General features: G+C 53.5%; 1 protein-coding gene and 1 long non-coding RNA gene across 2 annotated transcripts in view; one reads left to right on the top strand and one right to left on the bottom strand.

Annotated features, from left to right (window-relative positions):
- Nucleotides 1–19468, top strand: part of PSMB2 (proteasome 20S subunit beta 2) — a 623524-nt gene that overhangs the window by 86165 nt on the left and 517891 nt on the right. The window lies entirely within an intron of this gene.
- The window catches only part of LOC126961137 (uncharacterized), a 65884-nt gene that overhangs the window by 39576 nt on the left and 6840 nt on the right, over nt 1–19468 (bottom strand). The gene's annotated exons all lie outside the window — the stretch shown is intronic.

Below are 19468 nucleotides of genomic sequence, written 5' to 3'. Positions count from 1 at the left end.
ACCCCCACTTCCTATTTGTAAGACCAAGGGGGCCTTGGCCCACTGGAGCGGACTCCTGAGGCACCTGATAGTAGCTGCCCACTCTGCTCCCAGCCTTGCCTGTCCCTGGTGCCATCTAGGTTGAGGCAGCACAGGTGGGGTAGAGCAGGAGTAAGGGGCAGGGCCCATGGCTGAGGTCTTCAGGGAGCCCAGGTGTACAGGGCTTTTAACCACCTGGGGGCCAGGCAGAGCTGGGTTCGGATCCCACCTCCTTCACTTCCTAGCCTGGTTTCCTTAGAGAATGGATGTGACCTCTCTGGCACCTAGTGCTCCTCCTCAGTAAAATGGGACAGCAGTTCCAGCCTTCCAGGGTTCCAGGAGTCGGTAGTGCTGATGAGTGTGCCTAGTGCTATGTCCAGTGCATACAATGAACTTGGGATGCAGACACCATTGTTATTGACCATTAACATGGGGGAAGGGAATGGGGAAGCAGCTTTAGGTAGGACCTGCATCTCTGATCCTGATATTCAAGGCATTTCTCAGTCTGACCCCAGCCAGGTCTCCTCTCCTCAAATCATCTGTATGGTGAAGAGCCTAGGCTTTGGAGCCCATAGCCAGGGTTCTAATTCAGGTTCTACTTTTTTTTTTTTTTAAGAGACAGGGGTATCACTATGTTGCCCAGGCTGGACTCAAACTCCTGAGCTCAAGTGATTCTCCTGCCTTGGCCTCCCAAAGTACTGGGATTACAGGCGTGAGCCACCGTGCCCAGCTCCAGGCTCTACTTTTCATGAGCTGTGTGACGTTGGGCCAGTTACTTAACCTCTCTGGCCCTTAGTTTTCTCATCTGTAAAAAGGCAAGATGAAATACTTTTGACACTGGGTTGTTGTGAGGATTAAATGAGATAATTCATGAGAACACCCAGAATGGTACCTGGCACACAGTAGGTACACAATGAATATTAGCTCTGATTAGTTAGTTCATGTGTTTGTTTATTTTATTTGGATTCTCTCCATCCCCTGAATATATTCAGGGCTTTTACACTCTCACACATGCTGTTCCCTTGCCCAGGACTGATCACCTCTCCCCACCACCAACCAGTTAAATCCATGTTCATCCTTCAAAGCCCAGAGCCAACATAAGTCATTTCTTCTCCCAGAGTCTCATGGTGTGGGGAGGGGGCTGGGGCCAGAGAAGCTGGGGCTAAGCTGAGCTGGAGGGTCCTCCTACCTGGGCTCCATCATCCAGGCTGTGGCCCCATGACCCAGCTCCAGGGTCATAGTGTTCAGAGTGGCAGGATGGAGGCAGGGCTCAGCTGAGTTGGAGAGGAGGCCTAGGAGCTGCTGGCTCTGGCATCTGGCTGCTTGTGCAGCTACAGACAGGACTGGATGTCAGAGTTTCCATGGGAGCAGGCAGAGGCAAGCAAGCAGCTGTGGGAGAGAGTGACGCGGCCCACAGGCCTCCCTGCCAGGTGGGCTGGCTGGGCGTCCCCTCCCCATCTATCCCGGAGTCATGTCTGGGTCTGGACTTTAGCCCCGGATCCTTTGCGTATAGCTATGTGACCTGGAGTAGGGCTTTTATTAGATCCTGGCACCACGCCTGATTAAGGCAGAAATGGGGACCCAGCCATCCAGGGCTCTGACCACATCACTTCCCCAACTAAATAACCTTCGATGGCTCCCCATTGCTCTCCAGAGAAATGCAAGCATGGCATTCAGATTTCCTCACCATGTTGCCCCAGCCTCCCCGTCCCACAGCACTTCTGGACCTTCCCTGTATATTACTACCTGAAATTCCTTCTGCCACCTTGTCTGCCTTTCAGACTCTGATTCATCCTTCAGGACCCAGCTCCAGTGTCCCTTTCTCCATGAAGCCTTCAGGGGAAGCTTAAGGCGGCAGTGTTCCCTGCTTCATGCTCCCACAGCCCAGAGATCTTTGCCAATTGTGTGATGACTGCTTGTCTGATGCCCCCAGCCCTTCAGGACAAGGCAGGGCAGGGTATGGGGTTGAACCACTTCTGTGGTCCATGGCCCAGGCTTGGGTCCTCCATATAGTAGAAGCTTCCCCAGCAGGGATCCTAACCCAAAGTAGGGGCCACCCCAAACCAGAACTGACATATGAGAGGGACTTCTCCAGCATGGGAACCTGGGACACAGGAGGGGCATCCTCAGCCTGGGCCCTAGGACAGGAGGAACTCCGTGAATCCAGGGCCAGGCACCCCGTGGGTATTGCTAAGTGTGCATTGAATGAATGGAGTCGTGGAGTATGAGGGCACAAACCCTGCTTACCTCAGGGGAGGAGGGAACTGAGAAGAGATTGAGGTTGGGGCCGGGTTTCCAGCAGGGGGTTCTGGTAAGAAGCCCGGGGCAGGCACTGGTGTGGCTGTGGGTTAGGGCAGGAGGCTTCCCAGGCTCCTGATGTCATTGTCTCACACTGTTCCTCCCTTTTTGTTTTTTTTTTTCCTAAACAGAGTCTTGCCCTGTCTCAAGAGTGCAGTGGTGCAATCATAGCTTACTGCAGTCTTGAACTCCTGGGCTCAAGCAATACCACCCCCAAGTGTCTGGGACTAGAGGTGTGCACCATCATGCCCAGCTAATTTTTAAAAAATTTTTAGTAGAGACAATGTGTCCCTATATTGCCCAGGCTGGTCTCAAACTCCTGACTCAAGCAGTCTTCCCACCTTGGCCTCCCAAAGTACTGGGATTATAAGCGTGAGCCACTGCCCTGTAGCCTCACTGTTTCTCTTGTTCATCCTCAGGCCCTGCCTCTGCTGGGACCTTCCCAGGCCCCTCCGACCTGAAAGGTAAGCTAGGTTTGGGGATGGGGTTTTCTGATATCCCAGGCCGGATGAGGCCTGTGTTCATTGCTGTCTAACCTCACTCCCTCCTGATGCACCAGAAGCCCTCCCAGGCCCAGGGTGTCCGGTGAGCCACCCTTTTTGCAGGTGACCTCAGCTCCCTGCAGCCTGGGCTTTAAAACCCTGGCCCAACTCGGAAGCAGCTTTTTCTCATTTGTGAACTATTTCGCCTGGCTCCTTGGCGGGGCCGTGTTTGCTTGGCCCAGCCTGGGTGCAGTGGCCTGGCTGTGCTCCCGCCGGGCCCCCTCCCTGCCCAGCCCAGCCCCTCCTGCTGCTGCTGCCGCCGCCACCACGCAGGGTAGCCGCAGAGGCCCAGGAATCTTGGCAGGCGTGGGGAGGCAGCGGGCGGCGGGTGGCGCTCCGGAAAAGGCTGCAAATGTGAACCAGAAGGTGAGGGATTGGAGGCTGAGGAGGCCCCGCCTGCCCCTGCCTGAGGCCTGGGGGTGGCTGGGTCTGTGGGGGCCCTCGGATGTCCAGTTCCCATCAGAAGCTCAAGGCCTCTGCCGGGAGGCAAGCGACGGCCCCGGCTGAGGCCCGAGTCCCTGGGTGGGGAAGGACCAGCTGCCTGGCTACCTGCCTGAGGGTACATGGTTGCCCTCGGGCCTGCCCACTGCCAGGCCTCTTCTATTACCTCTGCCCCTGCCCTACTGTTCTTACCTTCCTGGGCACTTTGTTGTCCCGAGATGCTCCTCCCTAGGGGAGCAGCAGAGAACCTAGACTCAGAGATGGGCAGAGGCCAGGGGCTTGGTCACCTGCAGGAGGGAGGTTTGGTTCAAGACCCCTCCAGCCCAGAACCAAGAAGGACTCAGGAAGAGCAACAAAGAGAAACTGGCCCTTCGATAAGCTACCCGAGGGCTTGGCAGGATGAGGGAGGTGGGTTTGTCAGAGGCCTGGACCTGGAGCCCCTGGGCTACAGGCTTCATTGAACACATGCCCTGTGCCCGCCTCAGGCAGGAGGGAGGTGGGGGTGGGGAAGAGGTGCTTTCATGCAGGTGGGTGCCCAGGAGAAGGAGCTGTTCTGCCTGAGGGAGGCAGGGAAGGCTGCTTGGAGGAGGAGGCATTTGAACTGGATCTTAAATGAGGACTAATATGTTTCCATGGAGGCAAAAGGTAGAAAGAGCAACCCAGCAGAGAGGATCACGCAGGAAAAGGCAGGGACAGGGAGGCAGTGAGACATCTGGGGTGTCTGGATCCTAGGGTGTTGGGGGAGGAGCCCAGGGCTGTGGTGGGCTCCTTTCACTCCCTAAATGTAGGCATGTTCCCCAAGGGGGAGTCCGTGGGCCTCCTCCAGGCTGCAGCAACCCCACCAATGAACCTGTAGTTTTGTTTGTTTGTTTTTGAGACAGAGTCTCGCTCTGTCGCCCAGGCTGGAGTGCAGTGGTGCAATCTTGGCTCACTGCAAGCTCTGCCTCCCAGGTTCATGCCATTCTCCTGCCTCAGCCTCCCGGGTTGCTGGGACTACAGGCGCCCGCCACCATACCCGGCTAACTTTTTGTATTTTTAGTAGAGACAGGGTTTCACTGTGTTAGCCAGGATGGTCTCGATCTCCTAACCTCGTGATCCGCCCGCCTCAGCCTTCCAAAGTGCTGGGATTACAGGCGTGAGCCACCGCGCCCGGCCACGAACCTGTATTTTTACCTCTAGCCCATGTCTCTCTCCCGAGTTCCAGAGCCCCAGGTTCACTGCTCCTTGGATGCCCCCCTACCCTGGAAGTCTTCCTCATCCAGTCATTTGCTCTGATTTCGGCTTGGACTGTCCCACCGCCACCTGCCCGCATGGGCCTGTTGAACTCTGATTTCTCCTTCAAGCCTCTTTATGCTACTTCTGAAACTGAGGCCACTTGTGGTCTGGGAGCCTCACTTGCAGGGATGATGGATGTTGGGACTGTTAGGTGGAACTGAAGTCTGGTAGGGCAGACCAGGTGGGCAGAAGGCAGCACTCCTCTCCTGCCTTCAACCTGGGTGAGAAGGTGGCCCGCAGGGAGCCCTGCCCTGATCTGGCCACCTCCCTCCATCCTCCAGCTCCCAGATTCCAGGCTCCTCTTTGGCTTTGCGGCAGTCCTCATCTGCACAGCAGACAGAGAGCTCAGCTCATGGGCTGGACATCCCCAAGTCCCTTCCCAGATCTCGTGGAGCTGCTCAGGCCTTGTCCAGGGAGGTCAGACCCAGACCTGACATTAACACGAGCAGGTGTGGACTGTCAGTGCTGGCCTTCCCAAGGGTCCCGCCCAGTGACCAACAGCTAGAGATTTACAGAGCCTGGAACCCAGAAAGGGACCTAGGCACAGGACATGGTAGAGGACAGGAAAGGACAAACAATGACAGAGATGGGTGGACAGGTGGGATAGTGATGCAGAGGCAGGAGAGAGACACACAGAGAGAGATGCCGGAGACACACAGGAGGCAAAGGCCTGGGTTCAGTGACACAGAGCCATGGAAGGAGGGACACAGAGAGCGCAGCACACACTCTGGTGGCTCCTGCATTGAGCTGGTCCCTGGCCCTCTCCTTACCCACATGACTCTTAGACCCAGAGTGTGTGCCTCCAAACGTGACTTCAGGGCTTTGCTGGGCTCAACATCCATCTCTCTACCCGCTCCTTCCTAACTGGTCCACATTCTACTGAGTCTAAAGCGTGCCTCCTCCTCCAGGAAGCCATGTGAATTGCAGAATAACATGGACTTTATCCTGCTGGTACCAGGAAGCCACTGGAAAATCCAGAGCAGGGGAGAGCCATGGGCAGAACCGTGCCAACGTGTGGCTCACAGGCAGCGTCAGCATCCCCTGGGAGCTCGTTAGAGAGGCAGATGTTAGGCCTTATCCCACGCCTACCGAATCTGGATGGGGCCTGCATGGTGATAGGCTGTCCCAGTCATCCAGATGCAGCCCAAGGTGTTAGAAGCCTTGTGGGAGTCTCCATAGGCTATGTTGAGAAAACAGAGAGAAGCTGGGGCTGGGGGACTGGGCAAGAGACTTTTATGATCATCCAGGAGAGAATGTGGCCACTTAATTTAACACACTTTTACTTCGTGACAGGGATGTGCCAGGCACTGGGCTGAGTTTTGGGAGAATACAAGGTCTGCATTAGGGTGAGACTGTGGGAAAGGAGGGGAAGGAACAGAAGTGAGAGAAATAGAGGAGGCAGAGTCCACAGGATAAGGTTGGAAGTTTGGGGGAAAGGAAGAGAGATGTCACGTACAGTTGTGCAGGTTGGCTACTGTACAAGGGCACTCAAGAAAGGTGATGAGTAGGGGTTGAGTTGGCTGAAAAGAAGAGTACACCAAGGCATAGAGGGTTTCCTGTAAGGAAGGAGGGTCAGAAGTGATGTTTACTCTTAAAACAAAAATAAACAACAACAGAAGTGATGCTCAGATTTTTGGTCTTGGCACCTGGGGGTACAGGGCACTTGGGTTGGGGAGAAGCAGGTAATGAGGGAGAAAATAATGACAGCAGTTTGGGTGGGATCTCTGAGGGACAGCCAGGGGACATGCTCGGCTGATAGTTGAACACAAGAGTCTGAGACTCAGGAAGCCAAGGTGGGAGTATCACTTGAGCCCAGGAGTTCTCGAGCAGCCTGGGCAACATGGTAAGACCCTGTCTCTTAAAAATCTTAAAAATTAGTCCAGTGTGGTAGCTTACACCTGTAGTCCCAGCTACTTGGGAGGCTGAGACAAGAGGATGGCTTGAACCCAAGAGTTTGAGGCTGCAGTGAGCTGTGGTTGCACCACTGCACTCCAGCCTGGGCGACAGAGCAGACTGTTTCCAAAAAAAAAAAAAAAAGGCTTAGGGGAGACATCATAGTAGCTGGAGACAGATGTGGGAGTCCTCGGTGATGGAGTTGGCGCTGTGGGAGCTGATGGGAGCTGGACACTATAGGAGAAACATCCAGAGAGAAGAGATGAAGCCTGAGCCAGCTCCTTGGGCAAGCCTGGGTCTGCAGAGTGGGCAGATAAGACTCTGAGGAGGAGCTTTTCAAAGAAGGAGAAGAGCAGGGTGACAAGGTGGAGCACCCGGAGGTGAGAGGTGGAGGGGAGTGAGTGGGGCCTGAGGTGGAGAACGTTCTTGCAGGAGGCGTGGCTGAGAAGGGCTGGGGAGTGATGAAGGTGGCTGGGGAGGGGTCAGGCCTGTGTGAACATGTGGATGGAGAGGCTGGAGACTAGGGGGTGAGGGCAGGCAATGGCACACAGTGAGAGGCCCCTGAGGAAGAGGTGTGGAAGGACCTGGGCCTTGCTCTTTCTTCCGAGATTCAGGAAGGGAGGATGGGAAAGGGCTCCCCAGTTTCTACCAGCTGGGAGAGTAGTGGGGCTCAGGAACCCTGGAGAAGTCTGGAGCTGCCCAGCTGGGCAGTTGGGGTGGGTGTCATGCCCAGTGGGTGAGGAGGGTTCCTCTGCTCCTCCCCGAGATCCATAACTTAGTCCTAGTCCTGAGCAGGCTTTGTGGCCCCTGGTCAGTTTCATCTCAGGAATGGTCCGGGAAAAGGTCAAGAAAGCCAGAAAATTGACTTTAGAAGTTCATTTTACAGGCCAGGCATGGCGGCTCACGCCTATAATCCCAGCACTTTGGAAGGCTGAGGCAGGCGAATCACTTGAGGTCAGGAGTTCAAGACCAGCCTGACCAACATAGTGAAACCCCATCTCTACTAAACATACAAAAATTAGCTGGGTATGGTGGTGCACCCAGCTGTAATCCCAGCTACTCGGGAGGCTGATGCAGGAGAAATGCTTAAACTCAGGAGATGGAGGCTCCAGTGAGCCAAGATCTCATCGCTGTACTCCAGCCTGGGTGACAGAGTGAGACTCCATCTCAAAAAAAAAAAAAAAGTTCATTTTACAAGATCCTGACCTTTGGCAGCAAGTAACCTGAGCTTTTGAAGAGATGAAGGAAAGAAGTTGCTTTGCAGCAGGATGAATTGAAGTTAGAGTAAAGAGAGGACTTCCAGGCCATCAGGGTAGCAAGATAGGGCAGCACACATGGAGGGGCTGGTGGCTTAGATCATCTCAGTTAATCCTTTTTTTCTTCTTTTAAATGAGAACAAGCTTATTAAGAGAGTAAAGGAATAGGCCTGGTGTGACGGCTTATGCCTGTAATCCCAGCACTTTGGAAGACCGAGGCGGGCAGATCTTGAGGTCAGGAGATCGAGACTATCCTGGCTAACCCGGTGAAACCCCATCTCTACTAAAAATACAAAAAGAAATTAGCTGGGCGTGGTGGCAGGCGCCTATAGTCCCAGCTACTCGAGGGGCTGAGGCAGGAGAATGGCATGAACCCGGGAGGTGGAGCTTGCAGGGAGTCGAGATCACAGCACTGCACTCCAGTCTGGGCAACAGAGCGAGACTCCATCTCACAAAAAAAAAAAAAAAAAGTAAAGGAATAAAAAGAGTGGTTACTCCAAGTCCTGGTGCGGTGGCTCACACCTGTAATCCCAGCACTTTGGGAGGCTGAGGTGGGCAGATCACAAGGTCAAGAGATCGAGACCATCCTGGACAACATGGTGAAACCCCATCTCTACTAAAAATTCAAAAATTAGCTGGGTGTGGTGGCAGGCGCCTGTAGTCCCAGCTATTCGGGAGGCTGAGGCAGGAGAATCATTTGAACCTGGAAGGCGGAGGTTGCAGTGAGCTGAGATCGTGCCACTGCACTCCAGCCTGGCTCCATCTCAAAAAGAAAAAAAAAAAAAAAGAGTGGTTACTCCATAGGCAGAGCAGCCCCTCAGTTAATCCTTTTTGCAGATGAGGACACTGAGGTTCAGAGGGTTTAAGTCACCCATCCAAGATCACCCAGCTGGTAAGTAGCTGTGCTGAAATGGGAGTCCAGGGGCTGCCTGGACCTAGGAGGGCCTTAGAGGTCTCAGGGCTGGGTCCCTGATAGGGAGGGCCTGAGCCAGAAGTGCCGCTCACCTGTTGTGATGACAGAGACAGAGCCAGAAGGAGGAGGGGAGAGAGGAGTCAGGGGTAGAGACCCAGCAAGAGTGCAGAAAGCAAGGCTGGGGAGCAAGGAGACAGCAGCGCGGGGCGGGTGAGCAAGCAGGGCAGCCGGATCTCGTAGCAATGTCTCCACAACAGGAAGCGTCTCATAACATACCTGTGGTTTGGCCAGGCCCTGGGGCTGCCTGAGTGCCCCCACTGCTCCCTCAGCTGCAGCCGCTCCGTCTGGGGTGGGTAGGGGGCTTGGAGCAGCAGGGGCCTGCTCAGGGCTGCGTTTCGTCCACCCACACTGTGGGGGTCTGCCGGTCCGCTGGGAATCTAGCGGGTGCCTGGGGTCCCGAGGCAGCAACTCTCAGGCCCCCCTTTTTATTGAGACCTCTGATCACTCACCTGTGAACTGGAATGGGAGAGTGGGCAGGTCTTTCAATTCCATGCTACCACCTAGCCCTCCTCTGCTGGTCGCCCCTAGGACAGGACTGTTTCGGAGACCGGGACTGCTGGGAGGGTCCCTGCTAGCTGATGTCCTTTCGCCTCTTCAGGCATTGCTGGGGGCCTGAAGTGAAGGGGTCTGCTTCTTGCCAATTATTTCTGTTGGGGCCCATTTGCTGCACACCACCGCCACCCTGCCACCATTGGTCTGAAAGACCCCGGAGCACTCCCCACTCCCAGCCGGTCTCCTTGGCCTCCCTGGGAGGAGGCCCAGGCTGCCACAAAATGCTGACTTGGACGAAATGCTGTTTTATGGGGATTTGCTGAAAAGGGGGGAAATCCCCGTTAAGGACTTGCAGCTGTCCAAACACCGCGTCTACCCGAGGCCGCCACCGCGCCGTCCTCTGAATCAGCGTCTCCCGTGTGCATCCCACCTCGGGCTCCGTGCCCCTGCCAGCCCTGCCTTCTTCCTGCCTTCATTTCCCAAGAGGTCACCAGAGAGGGTGATGGCTTACCCAGGGTCACAGGGTCACACAGTCAGTCACAGGCAGAGGCAGGCTTGAGCCTCAGAGCCCTGCCTCTGACCGCTGACAGCCCTGCTTGGCCACTGTTCCCCATGGGGAGAGCAAGGAACACACAGATGAAGTGTCCTCCCCTGCACACCTCTAATCCCAGAGCAGATGGTTCTTAGTTGAGGTCCTATGATTGAGGCCATGTGAGTGTTCCTCGATCTTCCCGTTCTAGCCCAGATGAGCCCCTTGGACCTGAGGAGTGGACTCCCTGGGCGAATGTGACATGTATCTGTGCAAAGCCGAGGAAAGGACTGAGTGTGTTTTTGGTGTGCCCTTTAAATCTGATGGTGAATTAAGTTCATCAAACACTGTGGAGCATCTCTGTGTGCCAGCCAAGCCCTGTACAGGGCAGAGTGGGGGAGTGTGGCGGGAAGAGAGTTGGAGAGCTAGGGGAGGAAACAAGAGCGATGACGGGGACCTTTGGGTATCGGCAGGCCTCAAGGGAGGCGTCCAGCCAGTTTCCCAAGTGTCGAGAGGGCAGAATGTACCGAGGCCAGAGAGCCCCAGGAAGGCCAGCCTGTGTGCAGGAAGCCGGGGAGGTCAGGGGGCAGTGAAAAGGAGGCAGGTGGGCCGGGGGGTCAGAGGTGTCCAGGCCCCTGTGGCTCTGGTGGTGCTGAGGTGGAGGCAAACCGTCGTCCCTGGGCTGCCGGTTGCACCATTCCAGCGGGGATCGTTTCTTTTGCAGTCCCTTGAATAGGCTACACACACCCTTCTCACCGCTGTGGGCCAGTGCGCACTCCCCAGCCCCACCCAGATGGGTGCATGCCAGGTTCCAGCTCTAAGAGCTAGGGTGAGCCTCCCCTCAAGCCCACAGGCGCTTGGAGTTGGAAGAGAGACTCTTGTGTTTGCGTGTCTCTCTGCTGTTGCTCTCTGCCTTGCTCTCCCTCCATGGCACTACATCAGAGTGGCTAGGAGCTCGGGTTTTTTATTTTTATTTTTATTTTTATTTTGAGACAGGGTCTCACTCTGTCACCCAGGCTGGAGTGCAGTGGTGCAATCAAGGCTCACTGCAGCCTCCAACTCCCAGGCTCAAGCGATCCTCCCACCTCAGCCTTCCAAGTCGCTGGGACTACAGGTGCACCACCATGCCTGGGTAATTTTTTAAATTTTTAGTGGAGATAAGGTCTCACTACATTGCCCAGGCTGGTCTTGAACTCCTGAGCTCAAGTGATCCTCCCATCTCAGCCTCCCAAAAGTGCTGGCATTACAGGTGTGAGCCACTGCGCCTAGCTGAGCTCAGGTTCTTAATGGGCCTCTTCGGAAATCCCTGAGTCTCCTCATTTGTGGACTAGCACCTCTTGCCCAGGGACACTGTTGCGTGTAAAGCCTCATGGCGGTTCCTGACACTTGGTCTTCCAGCTGCAGTCCTCACTCAGACCCTCCTCACTCATGACGACACCTCTTTGGAGTCCTGGCATCAGATCTGACCTCAGCGAGAGGAACACAGTGCAGAATGGAAGGGTCTGGGATGCGGCAAATTCAGGGAGCCAAGAGGGTGGGTCAAGGACACTTGCTGGAGGACCCACATTACCAAGGAGGGAGGAAAGGTGGGCAGCTTGTGGGAGGGCCACCTGGGCTCCTGGCTGCACTTGGGGTTGTTCTTTTGGCGACCCGCTGCCTGAGCTCCTCGAAGCCCTCTTTGCCCCGAGCACCCTCCCAGCTGTGCCCTCCATCACTCCTGACCCCCAGAGGTCAGGGTTGTTCTGGATCCTCTTGTGGTGGTGTCATGACCTTGACCATGGGCTAACCAGGCCAGAGCAGCCCCTCCCCTCCCTCAACTTCCTGCCACACACTCTGCCCCTTCCATCTGCTCCCCCATCCCCCTGCCCACGCGCCAAGAAGAACATTCTGGTTCTGTGCACATGTGGGAAGCCCCCGAGCTCGGGTGGCCAGTGCAGGAGGGCCTTCCCCTGCACAGGAGAGTGGGGACGGTGTGGTGGTTAGGGGCTGGAACTCAGGACTCGGACTGCCTGGCCTTAGGCTCTCACTGTGATGCTTTTGGCGAGTGGCCCCCTCAGGCGGTTTCCTCATCTCTTGTTTTTCTTTTATTTTGTAATTTATTTTTTATTTTTTGAGACAGAGTCTCTGTCTGTCACCCAAGCTGGAGTGCAGCGGTGCCATCTCAGCTCACTGCAACCTCTGCCTCCTGGGTTCAAGTGATTCTCCAGCCTCAGCCTCCCGAGTAGCTGGAATTACAGCCACCATGCTTGGCTTATATTGTTTTTGTTTTTTGTTTTTTGTTTTTGAGATGGAGTCTCGCTCTGTCGCCCAGGCTGGAGCGCAGTGGCGTGATCTCGGCTCACTGCAAGATCTGCCTCCCAGGTTCACGCCATTCTCCTGCCTCAGCCTCCCGAGTAGCTGGGACTACAGGCGTCCGTCCACCATGCCTGGCTAATTTTTTGTATTTTTAGTAGAGACGGAGTTTCACAATGTTGGCCAGGCTGGTCTTGAACTCCTGACCTCAGGTGATCCGCCTGCCTCGGCTTCCCAACGTGCTGGGATTACAGGTGAGCCACTGCGCCCTGCCTCCTCATCTCTCTCTGTCTCTATTTTTTTTTTTTTTTTTTTATGAGACAGGGTCTTGCTGCTGCTCAGGCTGGAGTGCAGTGGCACAAACATGGCTCACTGCAGCCTCTACCTCCTGGGCTCAAGTGATCTTCCTGCCTCAGCCTCCTGAGTAGCCAGGACTACAGACCCGCGCCACCATGTCTGGCTAACTTTTTAATTTTTTTGGTAGAGACAGGGTTTCACTATGTGCCCAGAGTGATCTCAAAGTCTTGGGCTCAAGTGATCTTCCTGCCTAGACCTCCCAAAGTGTTAGGATTACAAATGTGAGCCACCATGCCCGACCAGTTTCCTCATCTCTAAAACAGGGATAACATACCTCACAGGCTTGTATGAGGATTCCATGTAAAGCATGAGGCCAGTGCCTGGCAAGGTGCCCCAGCAGCATTCCCCAGTGGGTCAGGCCTGTGTAACGTGGCCTCGATGGGTTCTGCCATCAATCAGAGCAAGGTGAGGTGGGCGGCCTATGCTGAGGGGAGGCTCTGGGCGAGGCCTCAGCTGACACTTAGACTCTTATAGTTGGAGCTTCCATTCCTTCCTCTGTAAAATGGGGGTAATAACTGCAGGATCTTCATGGGTTCGTTGAGGGGATTAAAGTGAGCTGTGGCCTTTGAGGCCTAGATCGCTCCTTGGCACACAGGGACAGATGTGTCAGGTATTACTATAATGCTGAAGCTCAGGAAGGTTAAATGACTCACCTGAGGTTACAGAGTGGGTTGGTGGTAGAACTGGGATTCGAACATGAGAGCTGACAGGTCCGTGGATCTTCTCTGGAGCCCTGCATTCATTCCCGCAAAGCTCCATGTGATCCTGGGCTTGGAGGAACAGGGACCTCAAGCCCAGACCCAGCCTGGCCCGAGGGAGGCCTTCTCCCCGCACACATCCCCAGACGCGCACAACCCCCCCTCGAACTCCGCTTGTGGCCAGGCACAGGTGCAGAGAGGTCCCTGCGGAGGGTGAGGGGAGCCCAGACCAGGAATTGGAGGGGAAGTGGGACTTTCCTCGGGTGTGAAAAACACCAAATGGAACCTCCTTCGAATAATGGGAGCCCACTCTGAGCCAGGCGCGAAATCTCTACCTGTCACAGCAGTTCCAAGAAGCAGGTTTTAACCCACTTATTTTTAATTAATTAATTAATTAATTAATGTATTTATTTATTTATTTTGAGGCAGAGTCTCATTCTGTTACCAGGCTGGAGTGCAGTGGCACGATCTCGGCTCATTGCAAACTCCACCTCCCTGGTTCAAGCGATTCTCCTGCCTCAGCCTCCTGAGTAGCTGGGACTACAGGTGCATGCCACCATGTCCAGCTAATTTTTGTATTTTTAGTAGAGATGAGGGTTCACCATGTTGGCCAGGATGGTCTCGATCTCCTGACCTCAGGTGATCCACTCACCTCAGCCTCCCAAAGTGCTGAGATTTACAGGCATGAGCCACTGTGCCCAGCCTATTTTTTATTTTTTGAGGCGGAGTTTTGCTCTTGTCACCCAGGTTGGAGTACAATGGCACAATCTCGGTTCACCTCAAGCTCTGCCTCCTGGGTTCAAGCAATTCTCCTGCTGCAGCCTCCCAAGAAACTGGGATTACAGGTGCCTGCTGCCCCGCCGGGCCATTTTTTGTGTTTTTAGTGGAGATGGAGTTTCATCATGTTGGCCAGGCTGGTCCTGAACTCCTGACCTCAGGTGATCTGCCTGCCTCAGCCTCCCAAAGTGCTGGGATTACAGGCATGAGCCACAGTGCCTGGTTAACCCACTTTGAAAAAATAACAGGTGGGAGCTGGGTGTGGTGGCTCACGCCTGTAATCCCAGCATTTTGGGAGGCTGAGGTGGGTGGATCACCTGAGGTCAGGAGTTTGAGACCAGCCTGGCCAACACAGTGAAACCCCCTCTCTACTAAAAGTACAAAAATTAGCCCAGCGTGGTGGTGTGCGCCTGTAATCCCAGCTACTCTGGAGGCAGAGGCAGGAGAATAGCTTGAACCCAGGAGGCAGAGGTTGCAGTGAGCCGAGATTGTGCCATTGCATTCCAGCCTGGGTGACAGCAGCGAAATTCTGTCTCAAAAAAAAAAGAAAAGAAAAGAAAAAAAAAAAAACAGATGTGGGTCTGGTACGGTGGTCCATACCTGTAATCTCAGCACTTTGGGAGGCTGAGGCGGGCGGATCACAAGGTCAGGAGATCAGGACCATCCGGGGTAACACGTTGAAACCCCATCTCTACTAAAAATACAAAAAGTTAGTTGGGTGTGGTGGCAGGCACCTGTAGTCTCAGCTACTTGGGAGGCTGAGGCAGGAGAATGGCGTGAACCCGGGAGGCAGAGCTTGCAGTGAGCCAAGATCACATCACTGCATTCCAGCCTGGGCAACAGAGCGAGACTCCATCTCAAAAACAAACAAACAAACAAAAAACAGGTGTGGTGCTGTGGCTCATGCCTGTAATCCCAACACTTTGGGAGGTTGAGGTGAGAGGATCGCTTGAGCCTAGGAGTTTGAGACCAGCTTGGACAACATGGTGAAACCCTGTCTCTACGAAAAATAGAAAAAATTAGCCAGGTATGGTGGCGCATGCCTGTGGCCCCAGCTACTCTGGAGGCTGAGGCGGGAGGAGCACTTGAGCCTGGGAGGTTGAGACCAGCCTGGGCAACAAAGTGAGACCTCGTCTGTACAAAAAAATTTCTTTTTATAGCTGAACCTGGTGGCATATGCCTGTAGTTCCAGCTCCTCTGGAGACTGAGATGAGAGGATCGCTTGAGCCCAGGAAGTCGAGGATTCAGTGAACTGTGATTCTGCCTCTATACTCCAGCCTGGGCAACAGAGCAAGACCCTGTCTCAGAAAACAAAATCAAAAAAACTTTCTGGCTGGGCATGGTGGCTCATGCTTATAATCCCAGAAATTTTGGAGGCCAAAGTGAGAGAACTGCTTGAGCCCAGGGGATTGAGACCAGCCTGGGCAACACAGTGGGACCCTGTCTTTACGTAAAATAGAAAAAATTAGCCAGGCATGGTGGCACGTGCCTGTGGTCCCAGCTACTTGGGAGGCTGAGGTGGGAGGATTGCTTGAGCCTGGGAGGCCGTGGCTGCAGTGAGCCATGATTGTGCCAACTGTATTCCAGTCTGGGCAACAGAGTGACACTGCGTATCCAAAAACGAAATAAAATAACAGCTTTAGGCCAGGTGCAGTGGCTCACGCCTGTAATTCCTGCTCTTTGGGAGGCTGAGGCAAGCTGATCACTAGAAGTCAGGAGTTCAAGACCAGCCTGGCCAACATGGTAAGACCCTGTCTCTACTAAAAAATACAAAAATTAACCAGGCGTGGTGGCACATGCCTATAATTCCAGCTACTCCGGAGGCTGAAGCAGGAGAATCATTTGAACCTGGGAGGTGGAGGTTGCTGTGAACTGAGATCACGCCACTGTGCTCCAGACTGCACGAAAGACTGAGACTCCATCTCAAAAAAGAAAAAGAGAGCAGAATTCAACCCCTGAGCCACCTGTTTGCCACCTTGGCTTTAGATGCCTTTTTTTTTTTTTTTTTTCCTGAGACAGATCTCACTCTGTCCCCCAGGCTGGAGTGCAGTGGGACAATCTCGGCTCACTGCAGCTTCTGCCTCCTGGGTTCAAGCAATTTTCCTGCCTCAGCCTCCCAAGTAGCTGGGATTATAGGTTCACGCCACGACGCCCAGCTAATTTTTGTATTTTTAGTAGAGACTGGGTTTCCACCATGTTGACCAGGCTGGTCACAAACTCCTGACCTCAAGTGATTCACCCACCTCAGCCACCCAAAGTGTTGGGATTACAGGTGCGAGCCACCGCACCGGGCTAGATGCTGGTATTCCTGAGGATGATCATTTGCCCTTCTGACTCACAATTCTGAAATAAATCACATCAATTCTGAGGACTTAAATTACTGCCTCGGTGAGAGGCTGTGTGGTGTATTTAAGAGCATAGATCCAGAGCTGGATTACTGGAGTTGGAACCTTGGCTCTGGCACTTAGTAATTGTGTAGCTTTGATTACCTCACACAACTGTTTTTTGGTTTTATGTTGTCCAAGACACTGCCTGGGATTACAGGCATTAGCCACTGCACCCCACCTGCATACAACCTTTTGTTCCCTCATCTGTAAAATGGCAAGAGTGAAGGCACATACCTCATAGGGTTATTGTGAGGAATCAATAAGTAAATGTATATAAAGATCCAACAGGCCGGGCATGGTGGCTCACGCCTGTAATCCCAGCACTTTGGGAGGCCGGGGCGGGCGGATCACAGGGTCAGGAGATCGAGACCACGGTGAAACCCTATCTCTACTATAAATACAAAAAATTAGCTGGGCATGGTGGCAGGCCCCTGTACCCCTGTAATCCCAGCTACTCAGGAAGCTGAGGCAGGAGAATCTCTTGAACCCAGGAGGCAGAGCTTACAGTGAGCAGAGATGGCACCACTGCACTCCAGCCTAGGCGACAGAACAAGACTCCATCTCAAAAACAACAACAACAACAAAAACAAAACAAAACAAAAAAACCCCAGCTTTATAGAGATACAATTCACACATCATACAATTGGCCCATTCAGTGTACACTGCAGTGTTTTTTTTACTGTGTTCATAGAGCTGTGCAACTATCACCACAATGATTTTTTGAACATTTTCATCTCCCCTAAAAGAAACCCTGGGCCCATTAGTCATCACTTCCCATCTCCTCCTCCCCCAGCCTTAGGCAGCCACTGATCCACTTTCTGTCTCTATGGATTTGCCTATTCTGGCCATTTCATAGAGATGGAATCACACAACATGTGCATTCCATATCTCGCTTTTCACTGTTTTCAAGACTCATCTGTGTTGTAGCAGGTGTCAAGACTTCCTTCCTCTTATATATATATTTTTTGAGATGAGGTCTCACTCTGTCGCCCAGGCTGGAGTGCAGCTCACTGCAATCTCCACCTCCTGGGCTCAAGTGATCCTCCCTCTTCAGCCCCTGAGTAGCTGGGACCACAGCACGCCCACACCTGGCTAATTTTTTGTTTGTTTGTTTTGTAGAGATGGGGTTTCACCAGGTTGCCCAGACTAGTCTCAAACTCCTGGGCTTAAGCAATTCACCCGCCTCTGCCTCCTAACATACTGGGATTACAGGCATGAGCTACTGTGCTTAGCCTATTTATAGATATATTTTTAAATCTGGGGTTTTGCTATGTTGCCTAGGCTGGTTTTAAATTCAGGGCTCAAGCAATCCTCCCACCTCAGCCTCCCGAGTAGCTGGGACTACTGCAGGTGCACACCACCATGCCCAGCCTGTACTTCATTCATTTTCATTGCTGAGTAATATTCCATTGTATGGCGGTACCACATTTTCTTTGTCCATGGACATTTGCATTGTCTCTACTTTTGGCTGCTGTGAATATGGCTCTTATGCACATTCACATACAGGTTATTGTGTGGACATCCTTTCTCATTTCACGGATGAGGAGACCTCCTGCCCAGGCTCCCGTAGCTGGGAAGGGGAAGGGGAAGACTGCCTGGCCGGTTCCGGAGTCTGTGCTTCTTCCCCACCCAAGCTTTGTTCTCTGAGTTGAGCCAAATGCTGTGACAAGCATAGGTCAGGGCACAAAGAAGCGAGGCTTTATAGAGGAAGGGATGACAGCTTCCCAGGGCCATAAAAGATGAGTAGGGGAGGAAGATAACATCGCAGGCAGAGAAATAGCAGGCGCAAAGGCCAGAAGTATTAAGGTGCCCGGTGCCTGGGAACTTCAAGTTCTGGTTTACTGGGTGGAGGTGTGGGGAGGTGAGGGGTAAAGAAAGGGATAGCAGGCAATAGAGTTGGAGACACAGGCACAGAGTAGGTTAGAAAGGCCTTGAATGCCGGCTGGGCGCGGTGGCTCATGCCTGTAACCCTAACACTTTGGGAGGCTGAGGCAACCAGATCACCTGAGGTCAGGAGTTCGGGACCAGCCTGGACAACATGGCGAAACCCCATCTCTATTAAGAATACAAAAATTGGCCGGGCGCGGTGGCTCACGCCTGTAATCCCAGCAGTTTGGGAGGCCGAGGCGGGTGGATCACAAGGTCAGAAGATGGAGACCATCCTGGCTAACACGATGAAACCCCGTCTCTACTAAAAATACAAAAGAAAGGAGACGGGTGTGGTGGCGGGCGCCTGTAGTCCCAGCTACTCGGGAGGCTGAGGCAGGAGAATGGCGTGATACCGGGAGGCGGAACTTGCAGTGAGCTGAGATGGCGCCACTGCACTCCAGCCTGGGTGACAGAGTGAGACTCCATCTCAAAAAAAAAAAAAAAAAAAAAGGCCGGGCGCGGTGGCTCAAGCCTGTAATCCCAGCACTTTGGGAGGCCGAGACGGGTGGATCACGAGGTCCGGAGATCGAGACCAACCTGGTGAACATGGTGAAACCCCGTCTCTACTAAAAAATACAAAAAAACTAGCCGGGCGAGGTGGCGGCGCCTGTAGTCCCAGCTACTCGGGAGGCTGAGGCAGGAGAATGGCGTGAACCTGGGAGGCGGAGCTTGCAGTGAGCTGAGATCCGGCCACTGCACTCCAGCCTGGGCGACAGAGCGAGACTCCGTCTCAAAAAAAAAAAAAAAAAAAAAAAAAAAAAAAAAAAAAAAAAAGCCAGGCGTGGTGGCACACGCCTATAATTCCAGCTACTTGGGAGGCTAAGGCATGAGAATCACTTGAACCTGGGAGGCGGAGGTTGCAGTGAGCCAGGATGGTGCCATTGCACATTGCACTGGGAGAGCAAAATGATGTCTCAGAAAAAAAAAAAAAAGCCTTGAATGCTATAGTAAGCACCATAGACTTGATCCCAAATGTGTGTGGCAGGGAGTCCAGAAGAGCATCAGCAGAAGGTAGAGTCAGACAGACCTAAGACAAATCCTAGCTCTGCTTCCTCAAGGCCTTTGCTTTAGTTTTATCATCTGGAAAATGGAGATGACAATAATAATACTTTGTTAAAGTGTTTTGAGCATTAAGTGAGTTCATGTCCCTAAGAGCTCAGCCTAGTGCCTGGCAGACAGCTGGCCCAGCAATGGAAATGGGTGTTGACATCCAAGAGCTTTTAGCAGGGGAGGTCAGACTGCTCTAGAAGGCACGCCTGGCTGCAGAGAGTGACTGGCTGGTTTTGAGGAGGCGCTGTCCTGGGGAGGCTG

Source organism: Macaca thibetana, chromosome 1 (assembly GCF_024542745.1).
Source record: "Macaca thibetana thibetana isolate TM-01 chromosome 1, ASM2454274v1, whole genome shotgun sequence".
In the NCBI taxonomy this organism is placed as follows: domain Eukaryota; kingdom Metazoa; phylum Chordata; class Mammalia; order Primates; family Cercopithecidae; genus Macaca; species Macaca thibetana.
The sequence above is the reverse complement of the archived record's forward strand: the minus strand, read 5'-3'. Positions and strand labels throughout refer to the sequence as shown.